A 17249-nucleotide genomic window follows, 5' to 3' on the forward strand; every position below is an offset into this window, starting at 1 on the left:
CGAAGCCAATTGGTACATCGGAAACATTGCCGGAGCCTTCAGCTACGACGAGAGCTTTGGCTGAAACGCCCCCTTCGGCGCTACCAGGCTCAAGCAACGCTTCGGCCGGAGGAGCTTCTGGTGGGCGCGAACAGCAATACGGTGTTGATGTCGCGCCACCAGGAGACAATGAAGACAGGCATGGAGCGGCTGTCCAGAAAAATGCAGTACCAGTGCGGGTCATAGAAACTAGTGATCGCGCACGCCTGGAGCCTTCGGCATAAGAGGGACGAAAGGCGTGAGATGAAGAGTGGGAAGACCTGGATGACTTTGCAGAATACGAATATGAAGACGAAACACAGGAGGAAAGAATAGCCAGGTTGGAAGCCGAAGAACTGGAGAGGCAGATTGGGCAGAAAAAGCGCATGTTGGATATCCTGGCTGCAAGTCGAAAAGCCACGGAGGAAGCTAGGAAAACACTAGAGAAAATGAAAGAAGAGATCAATATGCTGCATCGCGCGGAGGAAATATCTCGCCACATGACGCCATTGGAAATCATAGCACGACCAGCGCAGGACCTTCAGCGACGGTCATCCACAGGCGACCTAGAGTCCCCGCTATCCATTGGCATGTAGAACCAGCCGTGGCCTTCGGGCTTCAAGATGCCTAGAGTAGTAATGTTCGACGGAGAGTCAAATCCAAGAGAATTTGTAATGAGTTTTTAAGCGGAAGTCGAATCCGCTAGAAGAGACGATGCAACACTGGCGAAGGCCTTTGTATTGGCTGTAAAAGGGATAGCAAGGTCGTGGTACTCCGCGTTGCTTCCAGGATCAATTTATTCATGGGAGCAACTGCGCAACACCCTGTACAACAATTTCCAGGGAAATCGGGCAAACAAGATTACCGCAAGCGACCTCTTCGCACTGAAGCAGCAGCAAAAAGAGACATTTATATGCGTCACTTCGTACACATCCGCTGTCAGGCGAAGGGGCTGAGCGAAGACACAATCATTGATACTGCCATACAGGGCACCAGAGGGGGACTTCTAGCAGGAATGCTTACAAGAAAGAGGCCAGGGAGTGTACAAGAGCTGCTCAACAAGATGGAAGAATATGCAAGATCCGAGCTCGACCACCTTCGGAGGAAAAATGAAATGGTAGCCTCAAAAGCAATACAAACAAATACGTCGGCCAGGGAAGCAGGCGCTGGCCACTCAAGAGACCGATTGAGGCATGTGAGAAAAGCCGAAGCATCTAAATACACAACAAGGCAAAAAGAGGTCAATCAGATAGACTCTGGCCTAGTCGAAGTTGCTCAAGCGATAAGCGAAGGGCAAAGTGGGGCTACTTGAGGAGGCCGAAGTGGTAGAGACCGAGGCCGAGGAGGTTGAGGTGGACGGGCTCCGTAGGATCCGGCCACGTTCTACTGCGAGTTACATGGCGAAGGAGCCGGTTATAGGACCAAGCAGTGCCCATAGGTCATGGCCATGAAAGAAAGCTTAGCGAAGCAATTCTTCGATCAAGAAAAAACCGTACACCACGCCACACAGTTTAGGCGAGGCGAAGCATGGGAAAACCGCAATCCAGACACGATGTTCGCTAACTAGTGGCGACCAATGCTTGTGCCAGCACAACAATATGCCCTCATAGCCTCAGCTCACCTGGATTAGACGACTGGACAATTGGCCTTCCAAGGGGAGCTACCTCCGCCTCCACTGAGACCAGTGATCGAAGCACCACCGGAGACCAGCAGGTCAGTGAACACGGTGAATCATGAATACAACGTGGTGTTGGCAATCTCAGGAGGATCTAATCAGTTGATAGAGTCCAAGAGGCAGCAAAAAGAATATGTGCGAAGGGTTAACAACATTGGTGTAGGGCCAACTTACGTTCACTCAAAGTGGTCCAATGTCCCCATCACATTCTCACAAGATGACATAAGGGTTCTAGATTACCCACACATGGACGCATTCGTGGTTACAGCAAACATTTCAGGAAATGAAGTGCATAGAATCTTGATAGATGGTGGATGCTCAACAGATATCATCTTTACAGTGAAGCGACCTGGATTAGGCTGGGTCTCCATTGCTAGGCTTCGGCGGAAATGCAATCAACGCTTTGGGAAAGATAACAATCCCGGTGTCATTTGGCGAAAGGTCAAATTTCCAGACGGAGGACATTACCTTCGATGTGGTCGATATCAACTATCCATATAATGCGATATTCGGGCGGAGAGTCCTGAACACATTCAGAGCAATACCGCACCATGCATATCTGTGTATGAAGATGCCGGGTCCCGGAGGCGTCATAACAGTGCTCAGAGATCAGCAAGTGGCCCATAGAATCAAAGTAGGAATCACTCCAGGTCAGCGAAATGTGCATGTGGTGACGGGGCCTTTGACGGATCTCAGGCAAAGTGAGGTCTAGCCAAAGGTAAAGAAGGTGGTGAAGGCTACACCGGAAGGGGAGACCAAAATAGTGCCACTACATCCAGATAAGCTAGATAAAAAAATCATCATTCGGGCGGAGATCCTAGAGGAAGATTAGCGAGAATTGATAATGTTCCTTCACAGCAATGAGGATGTCTTCGCTTGGTCTCCAAAGGACCTACAAGGTGTCAGTAGGGAAATCATTCAGCACACTTTAAATGTAGACCCCAGCGCGAAGCCAAAGAAGCAAAAGCTTCGGAAAGCATCGAAAGAAAGGGAAGAAGCAGCAAAGGCTGAAGTAAAGAAGCTACTCGACGTTGGCGTGATACGTGAAGTGTTGCACTCAGAGTGGCTGGCAAATCCGATGCTAGTTAGGAAAAGTAATGGCAAGTGGAGAATGTGCGTAGACTTTACGGACCTAAATAGGGCCTGCCCGAAGGATGATTTCCCACTACCTAGAATTGATCAGTTGGTGGACTCTGCTGTTAGTTGTGAAATGTTGAGTTTCCTAGATGCATACTCTTGGTACCACCAAGTTTGGATGGTGAAGGAGGATGAGGAGAAGACAAGTTTCAGAACCTCCTTCGGCATATACTGCTTTGTGAGGATGCCCTTTGGCCTTCGAAATGCTGACGCTACCTTCACCATGTTGGTGCAAATAGTGTTAAGTTCACAAATAGGGCAAAGTGTCCTGGCATACATTGACGACATAGTGGTCAAGACTGCCAGAAAGAACCAACATCTCAAAGACCTACGGTAAACCTTCAGAAATTTGCGAAGGGCAGGCCTAAAGCTAAACCCTGAAAAATGCACCTTTGGAGTACAGTCCGAGAGGCTATTGGGGTTCTTGGTGTTGAAGAGGGGCATCGAAGTAGAACCCCAAAAAATCCAGGCAATAATAGACATGAAACCTCCGTAGAGAAGAAAACAAGCACACGCCTTGCAGGCAGGTTGGCGGCGCTAAATCGGTTCATTGCAAAATCCACAGAGCGAAGCCTACCTTTCTTTAAGACGTTAAAAAGCTCCAACCCATTCAAATGGGGTGTTGAGCAGCAAGAAGCCTTTGACGAACTGAAGAACTATCTAACGAAGCTCACAGCACTATCCAGTCCTAATCCCAAGGCTAATTTGTTGTTCTACATAGTGGCATCCCCTTCGGCAGTAAGTGTTGTACTTGTGTAGGAGACGAAAGAAAATAACAAGCTACAATAGTTTCCAATATATTATGTGTCGGAGGTTCTTGCAGGCCCGAAGAGATTCTACATCGAAATGGAAAAGGTGGCATACACACTAGTAATGGCATCGCACAAGCTTCGCCATTACTTCACGGCTCACAAGATTATAGTGCCAACCTCCCTACCTCGCGATATGTTTGAAAATTGGGAAGCTACAGGAAGGATGGCAAAATGGGTTGCAGAGGTCGCTCCACTCATGACAGTTTTCATGGCAAGAATAGCGATGAAGTCCCAGGCATTAGCGTACTTTGTAGTAGAATGGATGCCGCTTGCCGAAGCCCCAGTAGAATAACCGTCAGACCCAGTCTGGATCGCATATTGCGACGGGGCATGGAGGGCCACAGGAGCAGGTGCGGTGGCGGTACTATCTTCGCCTTCGAGGGTAAAATTAAGATATGCTACCAGACTAGAATTTTGATCAACAAACAATATCACAGAGTACGAAGCCATCCTCCTTGGCCTTCACAAGGCGAAAGCTTTGGGCGCTCGAAGGGTGCTGGTTAAGACAGACTCTAAAGTAATAGCAAGCCAGATTGACAAGACATTTCGAACAAAAGAACCAAAGCTTGTTAGGTACAGGGCAGCAGTCTGAAGCATGGAAAAGCACTTCCTGGGGTTCACAGTCAAGCGTATATCAAGGAATGATAACTTCGAAGCAGATGACCTCGCAAAGGCCGCAGCACAAAATCTGCCAATACTGCCAGATGTATTCTACCAAAAGTTGAGTATGCCAGCTATAGAGGACTCTTCGCGGAAGACACGTTCGGTTGCTATAATTGAAAGTGAAGATTGGCGCTCTCCAATAATGGCTTACCTTCATGGTTATTATGAGCCCGAAGATAATGTTGAAGAGAAGCGTATGGCCCAAAGAGCCAGAAACTACAAAATTGTGGGAAATGTTTTGTACAAGGTCGGAGTCTATGCGCCTTTGTTGCGATGCATATCTCAGGCTGAAGGGCAAAGTTTGCTGAGAGAAATACATAGGGGACTGTGTGGCTCGCATGTAGGCACTCGAGCCCTAGTCGGAAAGGTATATAGACAGGGATTCTTTTGGCCAAAGGCGCTCAATGATGCGGATTACATAGTCCAAAGTTGTATGCAATGCCAGTACTGGGCGAAGGGGTCAAACAGGCCTTCAACAAAGACACAGCTCATTTCACCAATTTGGGCATTAACGCGGTGGGGAATTGACATTGTTGGCCAGCTACCGGCCGCTCCAGGAAACTTGTGCTATGCTGTCGTTGCAGTTGAATACTTCTCCAAATGGGTGGAGGCAATGCCGCATGTGAATATAACATCAAAAAATATCCAAAAATCCTTGTTGCAGAACATCATCTGCCGTTTCAAAGTCCCATGCGAAGTAACCATGGACAATGGCACCCAATTTGATAGTGCAGGATTCAGGCATTTCTGCGAAGGCTTGGGAATCAAAGTCCATTTCGCATCCGTATATCACCCATAGTCAAATGGAGCCATGGAAAGGGCAAACGACATCGTCTTCGCTGGTGTTACAAGGCGTATGCAAGGCCTGGTGAAAAGAAAATGGGTCAAAGAGCTTCCAAGGTTCTTATGGTCTGTAAGAACAACAGTAACAAGACCGACCGGTTTCACACTATTTCGCCTGCTCTTCGACGAAGAAGCGATGACTCCAGAAGAATGTAAGAACAAATCATTTAGGGTCATAAATGAATCGGCACAAAGCAAAGAATTAACATCAAAAGATGCGCTCGAGGAAGTGAGATTGCAGGCTGCCGAAGAACTTTGCCCCTGGGGATCTGGTACTGCGAAGACTCAGCAATGCTTCATCAGTGGGAAAACTGCAAAGCAAGTGGGACAGCCCCTTCTTGGTGAAGAGGTCGTTAAGGCCCGATTCATATCACTTGGCTACTCTTGAGGGTGAGGAGCTCCCACATACTTGGAACGAGGACAACCTTCGCATGTTCTATGTGTAGTTGTGGTGAAAGTCTTCGCACCTCTGAGTGAGGCACCTATGCCAGGGCAGCATTTATGTAATTTTGTTTTCTTTTCATGTAACCAAAAATGTACGGGAACTACACTCTTTTCCTCACAGGGGGGAACCCTTCGTTAGGGCGTGAGGTTTTTAATGAGGCAGGGACCTTTGTAAACATCAATATATATGGAAATACCCCCAAGAAAGAATGCACTTTGGTTTGAGTATGAATAAACTCATCGTCGAAGTGTGGCACATGCATTCGGGCCATTAGGAATAAGGTTCCATCTGCCGAAGGTACCTACAGCAAAAAGTCATGGGGGGGGGGGGGACGGCGTTCTTGGAACAATACTTAACTTGCATCACTGCCGAAGGTACCTACGGCCAAAAAGTCAGGGGGGGCGGCGTTCTCAGAGCAGTCCTTAACTTTCATTGCTGCTAAAGTATCCCCATGGCTAAAATATCGGGGATGACGACACTCAAGAAAATGTTTCGCAAGCGGCGCTCTCAAAGTTCCTGGGGCCCTAGAGTCGGGTGAACTACATTCGCCGAGGGAGGCTTCGCTTGCGTCATTATGAAATATTCCTAAGCCTCGACACATCGCGAAACGGCTTTGTTGATATCACACTTCAAGCGCGGTGCCACCGAGGGAACAACTCAACCACCCAATATGAAGTAACATCAATTGTATAAAACATTCTTTTATTCCACAAAGTGATCAATATCAGGATCAACAAAATCTTTATACCATCAGCTAAGACCAAATTGAAAGACTTTGACTAGCATGAAAAGGCATCGTTGGGTCCAATGGGGACCCAACATACGAAGATGAAGGGGAGGGAGATACATGAGGGGCGCTCCCGCCTTCGGTGTGTTGCACTAGTTGCGAAGAGGGCCTCCGGCGGTAACAAAGCTGAGCCAGGCAAGGTAGGAGTCCGTCGTTGTCATCCTCTGGCTCAGGCTTCGGATCGATGAGAGTATGTGGAGGTTCGACATCTCCACACGCAATCCAACGCGGATTGCGCTCAGATCTACAGGTAACCAAAGTCGAAGGGCTAAAAGATCTCCAAAATGGTTTGGTTCTATTACTCATCGCGTCGTATGCCCTACACTTCACCCCCATTACCGCTCGAATTCAATGTCTGGATGGCGGCGGCGGAAGGAGTCCCAGCAAGACCAAGACACAAAAAAATTGTCCCACATTATAGTAATGGGAACAACGTCTTCAGCTACCTGCGCAGTGTCCGAGGGGAGAACCTGCACAGGGAGCACAAATAGTCAAGAACATTTGGCAACAAGTAAAAATAGTACATATTACATTGCTAACATATATTACATTGCCTCAGTTTATAACAAAATTTCAAGAGTCAATATGACGCTTCGTGCTATTTCGTCACACCTTCCCTGTCTCTTCGGCTGTCACGGTCGTGGCTTGAGCCGAAGGGTCATCCCTCGCCTTCGCCTGCAATAGAAAGATTTCTTCAATGCGCACACGACTGAAACAATTAAATAAAAATGATAATAAGAGACAACGTACTCGCTGGCGATTGATCTCTGCCTCCCGAAGGGCGAGATCGCGGCCATGTCTACACCAATAATTGGTGGTGAATGATCGAGCGGTGGCCTTCAATGCACTCGACACAGCCGAAGTGGACATATCTGTTGGATAACGGAAGGTGTGCTTCTGAAGTGCAACGCGATGGTCACAGCCAGTCATTTCAATTGATTGTACAAGGCTCCGGGCTGAGACCATTGCACAGAAGTCACCGTACAATTGAGCTGAAGGGAGAAGGCTTCCGCTGGTTTCATTAATCCACCCTATGAGACCACCCAACCCGACAATATCGAGTGTTTGAGGCGTGGCCGAAGCACCAATCCCTTCAAAGGTGCTGCTTATGGCTTCGCAGGCGATGACGGCCTTCGGCTCTAGCTCTCCAAGTACATTCATGGCATCTTCGTACAAAGCCTTCGCCTCACCCAGCTCTTCATGTAACCACTGCACTTTAGCGGTTTCAGCGGTGCAGAGCACCTGTAGGTCCGAGACTTGCGCTTTGGATGATTGTAGATTTTGCTGCAAGCATTTGACCTCTTCTTTGGCACTCTGTTTCTCCGAGCGGAGGGAGCTTAGTTCCTTCTCAAGTTGTTGCAGGCGCGCCTTGGCTTCCCTCACTCAACGCGCAAATTTGCACTTCTAGGCTTCGGCTTTTTCCGCCCGTTTCTGTAACAAGTCCCTTTGTGCCTCCGCATTCCTGGCATGGGCTTCGTAATTTTCAGCTTGTTTGCGTTGAGCGTGCGAGATAAGCATAGCCTGTGATGTCACACGTGTATGAGAACGAGTAACAAAATGATACAAGGCAACAGATAAACATAATAAAACATAGGAAGATACCTTCACAATTGCCACGTTGGAAGCGTCAAGGAGCTCAGCAGCAGGCTTTCGGGCGAGGGATATCTCAAGCTCGGGTAGGACGAAGGTGCTGAAGATTTTCTTGGCATCGCTGACCTCCCCAGAGCTTGGTTCAAATGATAACATCTTAAACGCCTCAGGCTCGATAGCCTTCGCATTGATCAACCCATCGTGGCTCATCGGTCCTTTCCTGCCATGGTGGGCATGGACACCTCTGTCTCAGTGGCTCTATGGCCACCAGATGACTTGTCAGAGGACAAGCTCGAGGATGAAGAGGACACAAAGTCGACTACTGCCTCGATATTTTCAGCCCCTTCGACCTTGGCATCCCTTGCCACAGTCTCGACAATGGTGCGTGTATCCGATGGATCCTCCTCATCATCGCTAAAGATCAGCGTGGGAAGATCCACGCGAGAGCAAAATGACGACTTCGGTGAGGGGTGGAGAACCTGAGTGCCCTCGAGTAGCAATTGCCGGAGGGGCACGGCGTGCAATGCCACTGAACCCTCGGGGGTTACTTCCTCACGAACATCGTTAAAGGCAACCTCGCGAGGCCTCTTCCTGAGGGCGAGAGCCTTCTTCTTCCAGCCTCCTTGTGGCATACAATCCGGGTGTCTTCGCTTTCTCGAGTCACCGGCGGGGATTTCTTTGCTGATGTCCTCAGCCAGGGAACCCTCTCCAGGACCTTACAGGAGCGTGCTAGTCTTTGGCCTATCTCTGTAGGAAAGGCCCTTGTACTCCAAGACTCGATTCAGCCTTCGGCTGAGACCCTGCTCAGCACATAACTGGGCTTCACCCGACGTGAAGTTCCCGAGCAGCATCGTAGCCCTCGCTTCGACTTCGGCCACCGATAGGTCTTGCGAAAATCAAGAAACGTAAGAAAATGACAGTGAAGGTGCATCCAGAAACATTAATAATAAATGTATGTGTACCCATGAAGCTTTCACGGAAGGGTGGGGACGGCAGAGCCCCTTGGGTCCTTGTTCTCCGAACTCCGAGATGCTCCAATCCCGGCTGAGGGGCCATACTCCGACGGCTATGAATTCTTCTACGAGGTCTCAGGTGGACAAATACTTCGCAAATCTGGCGAAGGCTTCAAGAGCCAGCCGCTGAGACTCCTTCAATTGCATGTCGGGGGTGCGGTTCCCCTTCACCTCTTCGCATTTTGAAACAAGAAATTCCTATTGGTCCACCTTGTGGTAGAACCACCATTGCGTCCAGTCCTTCTACCATTTATTTTTGTACACAATGGCAGGCGTGGACAATCCAGCATGATAAGCGAAATTTAAACACCCATACTGTGCTTTGCTCTGCACGCTACGGGCGAATAAGGGTTTCAGCTGGTGATGAAGTCCATGGGCAGCGGCAAAGGCCCTGGCTAACGCTTTCACTCCTTCGGATCGAGCAGCCCAAGCGAATAGACCTAGCCTCACAATGTCATTGGGCGTGAGCTAGTATAAGTACACTTCAAATAATTTCAATACCTTGGTCACCATATCATCGCAAGGGAAGCGAATGCCTGCGCAAAAATAGTCAATGAAGACGACCGCTTCGTCATCAGCAGGCTCCGGCGTCTCATGGCTCCCTGGGAGCCTAACCTTCGAAATGTCGCTGATCAGTCCTTCCTTCACAAGGCCAACTAGCACTTCGTCATCTACGTTCTACTATCCAATCCAATATGTCTTCGGGCGGTTCGACCTAGCCTTCAGTGCCATCACGCTGAGTTCAAAAATCTGAGAAGGCGAGAGCCTCGGAAGCAAGAGAATGCGACGCTTCGTACGAGAGCTGCAGCTTGAGCAATGGCACACGCTAAAAAGAAATCACCTTGCAGTTGTATTTATAGCAGTGCAAAGGAGAGCGGTTAAAACGAGACGCATTGGAATTCGAAACGAAGCCTGAAAAGACGTTTCGGTGTCCAGCGAAGACATTTAATGCCCATTGATGTAATGGTTGTTGAGGGGCAAGATGGTCATACCAAAAACAAAATAATAATAATAATAATAAAATTCATATTGTTACAGCAACCAACAGTTCAGACGGGAATCTACAAAAATGCAACCTGCCCCCCACAAGCCCTCGACAGGCTGAAGGGGACGGCGTTGACAGACATCTTTCAGTTTACAGGCTCAGCCATCAAAGATGAACCTTACACATAGGGGGCTACTGTTGGGGATGATCTCTCCCCCCCTTCGTATGGCAAGTTGAAATCTACTGGTGGCTATACACTCATGGGTGTTGCAGTGTTGTTTCAGGAAATGCAGGCAAAAATCATGGCGTACCTTCGGTCAAAGCCCGAAGATTGGCCCATGACCTCCATCCGTGTGGGCGAAGGCCACGACGGATCTTTGGTCGAAGCCCGAAGGCACGTCTACTATTCCTGCCGCCCGCGTTGGCGAAGGCTGCGGCAGGCCTTTGGTCCAAAGCCGAAGGTTGGCCGGAGGCCAAAGGTCGACTCATGAAGCCAGAGGATAGGAGCGAAGGTCGTGGCGAACCTTCGGTTGGAAGCTAGAGAGGAGCCCTCAGCGCAGCCATGAGATTGGTCGAAGACCACAAATGGACGTCGAGGCCCACTTAGCTGCATAGGGCAAAGTTGTAATTATATAAATGTACTTGATTGTACCATAATGCCCCCGAATATGCCGAGAATGTGGCAGTTCAGGGGGTGAAACTGTAAATCCTAGCGTGGAGTGGTTGAGTACGGGCTATAAATAAGGCCATACTGTACCCGAGATGAGAGAGGAATCAAGATTATTTACCTCGAAACACGTGTCACAACCAGGAGCCTTCGGCTTTCCCTCAGAGCGAAGGCTTTCCTTCTTCATCCTGGTCTGTGAAGGGGGTTCCGGCGAAGGGGTCTTCAGTGAAGTGCTCGGTGAAAGCTGCTACCGAGGCTTCGACGGAAGCAGCTTCAACGTAGGTAGCCGAGTTTGAAGACTACTATCACGGCTCACTGAAGTCCATGGTGTCCTCGTGTCTCTGCTTACGTGCGCTGTCCAAACTCTTGGGACCTGGGACGAGACTTTAATCCGGATGCCCCCTGTAGCCCCTCTTGGCCGATGTTCGTGAGTGGTGAAAGATACCGCATAGTTGATGTAGTCTTAGTCGGCTTGGGTGAAGTCATCATGAGTGAAGCCCCTCTGGTCAACGCCATGGTCGACGAAGATGAAGCCCTTGTGTTGATGTCAGAGTTGACGGAGGCGAAGTAGTCATGGACGATGACCCTCTATCGATGTCAAAGCTGCCAAAGGCAAAGTTGTGTGTTGGAGGCCCCCTAGTCAATGTCAAAATCGACAAATCAAAGGCGTCGCGGCCATAGTCAACACCTAGTCAACGGAGGCAAAGTCGTTGCGATCGAAGCGAAGTAGTCGTGGCCAAAGCCCCTCTGGTCGACATAGTAGGAGTTGACAGAGGTGAAACCGTCGCGACCAAAGTAAAGTAGTCGCGGCCAAAGCTCCTCTAGACGTAGTCAGAGTCGATAGAGGCAAAGTTGTCATGGCTGAAGCCCCTCTGGTCGACATAGTCGAAGTCGATGGAGACGAAGTCATCGATGTGGCCAAAGGCCCCTCTAGTCAAAGTAGACAGGGGAAAAGTCGTCGAGGACTCCATCCGGAGTCTCATCGACGCTGTTGAAGCTGAAGGTCTGAGTTGATGCCAATGCCGAAGGTGATTGATGAGGACATCACTCTTTCGGATACACACACACCGAGTATTCCTCCAACAATAGGTCCATTGACACGAGCTCGTGCACGTCAACTAAATCATGAGGTGAGCTCGTTCCTTAGTGTTCCTTTATATTTTGATAAGGATGGTATGCTACTAAATAATTGTGATGTATTGTTACTTAGGAACACGGGAGAAGACCAGCAAGGGCACACAAGCCAAGGTGGAGGTCCAATCAAATTCGAGTCTGTTTCGGAGTCCAGAACTAGACTGCACTAAAATCGTCGCCCAGGACGCATACGGACTCCGTTTTTGACGTTCTACACATGGTTGGAAAGCTAAGGAGATAGGCTTTCTAATGGGACTAGTCCCATGTCCAAATTCTTTCTGAGTCAACAGGAATTATCGAAACAAATGAACATCCAGAATCTATCAGGGTGCTGCGCCACCATCTTTTTGTTGTAATGTGTTGGAGTCCATTAGGGACGCGTCCAGGGGTCCTTGGCCGACCTTAGTCTCTTATATATAGTAGCCGCCGCCCCAATTAGGGTTGGGTTTTGCTTAGATATTGATCTACACACAGATTGTGAGATTTTCGCTCTTGTTCCAGACTGACTAGGCCGCCGCAAGTGTTTGTGGAACCCCAACTTCGAGTGCTTGAATTCTATTCGCAATATTTTAGATTGCATCTTCTACGTTTATGCTTGTGTTCTCGGTACGCTTGCAGGGATTGAGCCTTCTTGGCGAGGTCAACCGCGCGACACGGTTGATAACCAACGGAGCTGTGGTGTAGTGATTGCAAGGGAGACGATCTGTTTGGGTCGAAGCCTTTGGATCATCAACGTCGAGTTCTCCACCTACCGACTTTTCACTACCTATCGGAAGATTAGACCAACAATCTCATTAGTGATGATGAGTCGATATCGAAGGGGCCAACATGACCGAAGTAGTAGCCATTGTCGAGGAAGGTGGTCAGCAATGCATCATGTACGAAAGGATCTCCAGCTTCTTGAAACACAAAGGGTCATGACTTCAAGACTTGATGTCTAAGGTCCGAGTAGAGCGTTGCCTTTACCTGCGGCAGACCTTTGGTCGGAAGCCAAAGGTTGACCAGTGATTCCGCTGACCGAAGGGTGTGAAGGTACTAGCGTACCTTCGGCCGAAGGCCGAAGGTCGACTCATGGCGCAGGAGGACAGGAGCGAAGGTCATGGCGAACCTTCGGTTGGAAGCTGGAGAGGAGCTTAGCGCAGCCATGAGATTGGCCGAAGACCACAAATGGACGTCGAGGCCTACTTAACTACACAGGGCAGAGTTGTAATTATGTAAATGTACTTGATTGTACCATAATGCCCCCGAATATGCCGAGAATGTGGCAGTTGAGAGGGTGAAACTGTAAATCCTAGCGTGGAGTGGTTGAGTACGGACTATAAATATGGTCATATTGTACCCGAGATGAGAGAGGAATCACGATTATTTACCTCTAAACACGTGTCACACCCAGAAGCCTTCAACTTCCCTTAGAGCGAAGGCTTTCCTTGTTCGGGACTTTGGTACTACACTTGATAAGAACAGATACTACACTTGATCTTAGCCAAAAGGCCGAGAAAGGTATGAGTTGTAATGGAGAGCTGTGCCTTCTTTAATAGCATCCTCCGGCTACGCGGCACCTTAGCTGACAGAGGTGGTACTAATTAAACAGCACCTTCAGCTGTCCCTCCTCATCCAATGTGCAGATGCTACTTGGGCCGAATTTGACAAACCTAACAGGCCGTATCCAGTTAGAGCAAAATGGACTTATCTTTTTATTTCTCGCCTTGCTTTTGTTTGTCACGAGAAGAAAGCACTATGGCCAAATAGAATGCGGTCAATGTTCCCTTAGAGAAAATACTGAATCAAAGATTATGGCCAAATACAGATTGGTCTTGCTCTTTTCTCAATGAACCAAAATTAAGTCCTCAACTTCTCTTTTTTAGAACAAGGGAAAGCCCCTACTGATGAATATATTGATAAAGGAAATAACAAAGTTTATGTACGTTTAGAAAAAAAAAAGGAAAATATTATCATGCCAGCGATACTGGCCAGCCACTAATTTGGAAGGAAACTAGCTTTTGTGCCAAATTCATGTCCGAACTCTATTTTGCAAGCTGCTACTGTGGGCAGCACTTGGTTTTAAATGCGGATGCAGAAAGAAAAAGGTCATTGGGGTCGCTCTCATTGTAACTACATGGTCATTAACAATTTACAAAGTGTCAATTATTACTAAGTATTAGCTTAATGCACTAGGATTGGCCTTATTAACTTTAATTTGTTTTGGTTGGGGTGCGCCAAGCCTAGGATGTATTTTAACACCACCTAGGTGATACGCAAGGGCCATGTTAAGCCACTATGATGGATCCTCTAAAAAAAAAATCTAATATCAAAATAGGAATATGACCTACGTATTGTATATAAAAATAACTAGTTGAGTAACCGTGCGTTGCAACACAAACAAAATTTGCACAAGATGACATCAAGCATATGCATAGATATTACTTACATCAATGGATCTAAGAAGTTGATTCTCTGTGCTGCCACATGGCAGATCTGCTGCTCATTTGTAACTGTTTTTATGTCTAGTACCTCCGGGGGATGAAGGATGGCTTTGCCCTGCATGTGTGTGCAAATTAGACAGTATAGTTAGATGCTCGTGCGTTGTAACAGGAGCCGCTAATTTGCACATGATAACATTGTTAACTCCTCTAAAATCAGCCGCAAGAGGTAAGGGTTGTAAGGGACAACCCACCTATTGTCTAGCTGGTATTTTTCAACCGTTGCATGGCGACCGTTATCGTGTCTCCTGTACACCGGGTAGGAATCCTTGCCTTGCATGGTAGCCGCTTTGAAAGGACACGATTAATGGTTCTTGCATGAACAATGATCCTTTTTGCACAAGCACTGGGAGTTCAGCACACCACAAGGGACATGCATCGTATGCTTGATAACCATCTTGTATAGGTCTGGGTACTTTTGCTTGTATGGGAGCTCGATAGAGATGATACAATCATATTGCTCCGAACACACGAGCTTGTACTTGCCCTGCATCATCAGCAAGAAGTGGGCATGTGACAATCCCCTCTTCTAGAAATCCACAACATAGACATAGGCCTGGACCTTACCAAGCATGTGCTTCGCAAACAACTATTTCTTTAGTTCCTCGAGCTTCGCATTGAAAACACGCACGATGAGATCCGGGCAATCCTGGGGTATCTAGCCATGCTCGAGCACACACGTGATCTCTTCCCAGTTAGGGTTGCAGGTCATCGTGAGGAAGATGTCTGGATTCTCGTACTTTCACACCAATGTCATAGCATCTATGCATTGACACCTCCTATCTTGAGGTCCTCCGATAAACAATGTAGCCAGCACGGTCCGTTTGTCGATGACATCCGCTCTATGCTCTCCAGCATTAAAGATGTCCACCAAGCCTTGATAGACGTCCGCCCTTATCTCCATCTGATGATTCCATATGTAGTCTAGCCGCGAACTCTCGATCTTGATGTAAGTATCGACCGAGAACTGCTACAAAAGACTTTTGCCAAACAATATCGAGTTGAATATAACTGACCTCATTTTGAATTTGTAGCGGTAGTAGTCCCTCACAGAGACCCACAACCTACTATTTGAACCTACGTGGAGCATTAGACGACATATGTTAGTAGAGATATAAATGAATACAAAGGCAAAACCCTTGCTAAAAGCATTAATTATACGAGAATATCAACCTGGATCCTCGTTATTGTTACCATGAGCTGCACGAGCCGCCCTAACCGCATCCATGGATACACCAACCTTTGGGATATCGGAATGCCAACCAATTTCGCCTCTCAGGAAGAAAAGAGGGTATGACAAAGGGTCATAGCATGCATGATACAACCGGATGCCATATGTCTCATTGTTGTTCCTATGCAGGATAACGCTATAGTCAAAGTTTTTCCGTTGCTCGTTGTCCTCGACCCACATGGCTGCCACATCTGAAGTGAGGGGTACATTATACATCCTTTGGTCGAGCCTATTATCAAGATTTAGTGTCACACGGTAATCCTCAAGGTCTTCGACCTGTCCCATACTGCCGAACTGCTAAGAGTATGGGTTGTCATGAAGTATGCCAACCAGCCTTGCGATGACTTCTTGGTCTTGCCAGTATTGCTTCTCGCGGCATCACCGATACCGGTGCTCTAGACTTGGGTCGTCATCATAGAAGTACTTCTATAGATGTTGGGGGTCCAAGCCATTAGTTTCAAATGAATGTATGTTGTGGTACATTTGACCGTGAGCTCGAAACGTGTAGATACCACTACTTGCCATGTTGGTGGTCTTGCTGTCAAGGCGACAATAAAGAGAAGTGAATGAGAAATGGCCATTGAAGAACCTAATGCTGTCCTGAAAATGCTTGGCGTCCGAATCTACGTTTGACCATAGCCTCGTAAGTTCGGGTGGCATATCTGGATTGGACAGACTGATCTTTCCTTTACGACAACAGAACCCCTTAGGCTCATACTCGAACTTCTTCGCATCACCGAATTCACAGTTCGGTTGGGGCTTAAGCATGTGCATGCTTCACACCATTTTTTAGTAATTCATCTTTGTTATGGGCATAACGTTCCCTTTCCCTTTGCCTCTTACGTTCTTTGGGATCTAGGATTGGTGGCTGCACAGCGGATTGTGTGGATCCACCAACTGTAGTAATGTTGAGACCATATAAAGAAAACACAACATTTATTTAGTTCTTTAGTGTCAAAAGGGAACTTTAGGCATTATTTGATATAAACATTACCGCTGGTGTTGGTTAGGTCTCTGAATGGAGTGTGATTCCCGATTCATTTTGAAGGCGCCATCAGCGACAAAGACACCAAAGAAAATCTTGTATTGGCAATTGATTCAATGAACCTCACCTGACAGATGTATGTTCACAACTATTTCCCTCTGCTTCCATCAAAATCCTGGACAGCCCAGACCAATAGTTAGACGACATCCATGAGCAGGACGATATGAAAAAAACTGGTAATGATATCCCTTGCTTCTCGATGGTGAGGGTGCCCATGTATGGAACCATCCTTTTTTCTTGATAAGATCATAAAAAATTGAAATGTTGTGTCTATTCTTTTAGAATTCGAACCATAAAGGCACATTACCAAATTAGGCATGAAGCACAACTGAATTGGAGTGCTTATCTAATAATACTCACGCCATATGCTTATCCAATAATACTCACACCATTATTTTGTTGTTTCTGTTCAACACTTTGATCATGTACCAACACTCAAGACTCACTCAAGATTGCGCCACTGCCATCTAAATGATGGAGAACATGAATGTGCATCACCAGCTACGGAGATGGAATGAAGACACTACTTACTGCTCAGTGCTTACAAACCAAATTGTATCAACACTACGTGACAAATAAAGATGGTGAATTATTAAGGAATTCTTGGATAATAGACTCGATTATTGCCATCAGCCTATTGATCTGATTGCGGTGTTTACATAATCCTGACAGAACCTTCCATCTATATTGGACAGCGTGCACTACGAAACACTCATATGAAACA

The 17249-nt window shown here is 47.5% G+C and overlaps 1 non-coding gene across 1 annotated transcript; it reads right to left on the reverse strand.

Moving 5' to 3' along the window:
• Positions 1–13069: 13069 nt before the first annotated feature.
• On the reverse strand, positions 13070–13273 carry LOC133925724 (U2 spliceosomal RNA). Its single transcript, XR_009910992.1, has one exon. It is a non-coding gene; the product is annotated as a U2 spliceosomal RNA (small nuclear RNA).
• Positions 13274–17249: the final 3976 nt, after the last annotated feature.

This window comes from Phragmites australis, chromosome 7 (assembly GCF_958298935.1).
Source record: "Phragmites australis chromosome 7, lpPhrAust1.1, whole genome shotgun sequence".
Lineage (NCBI taxonomy): Eukaryota > Viridiplantae > Streptophyta > Magnoliopsida > Poales > Poaceae > Phragmites > Phragmites australis.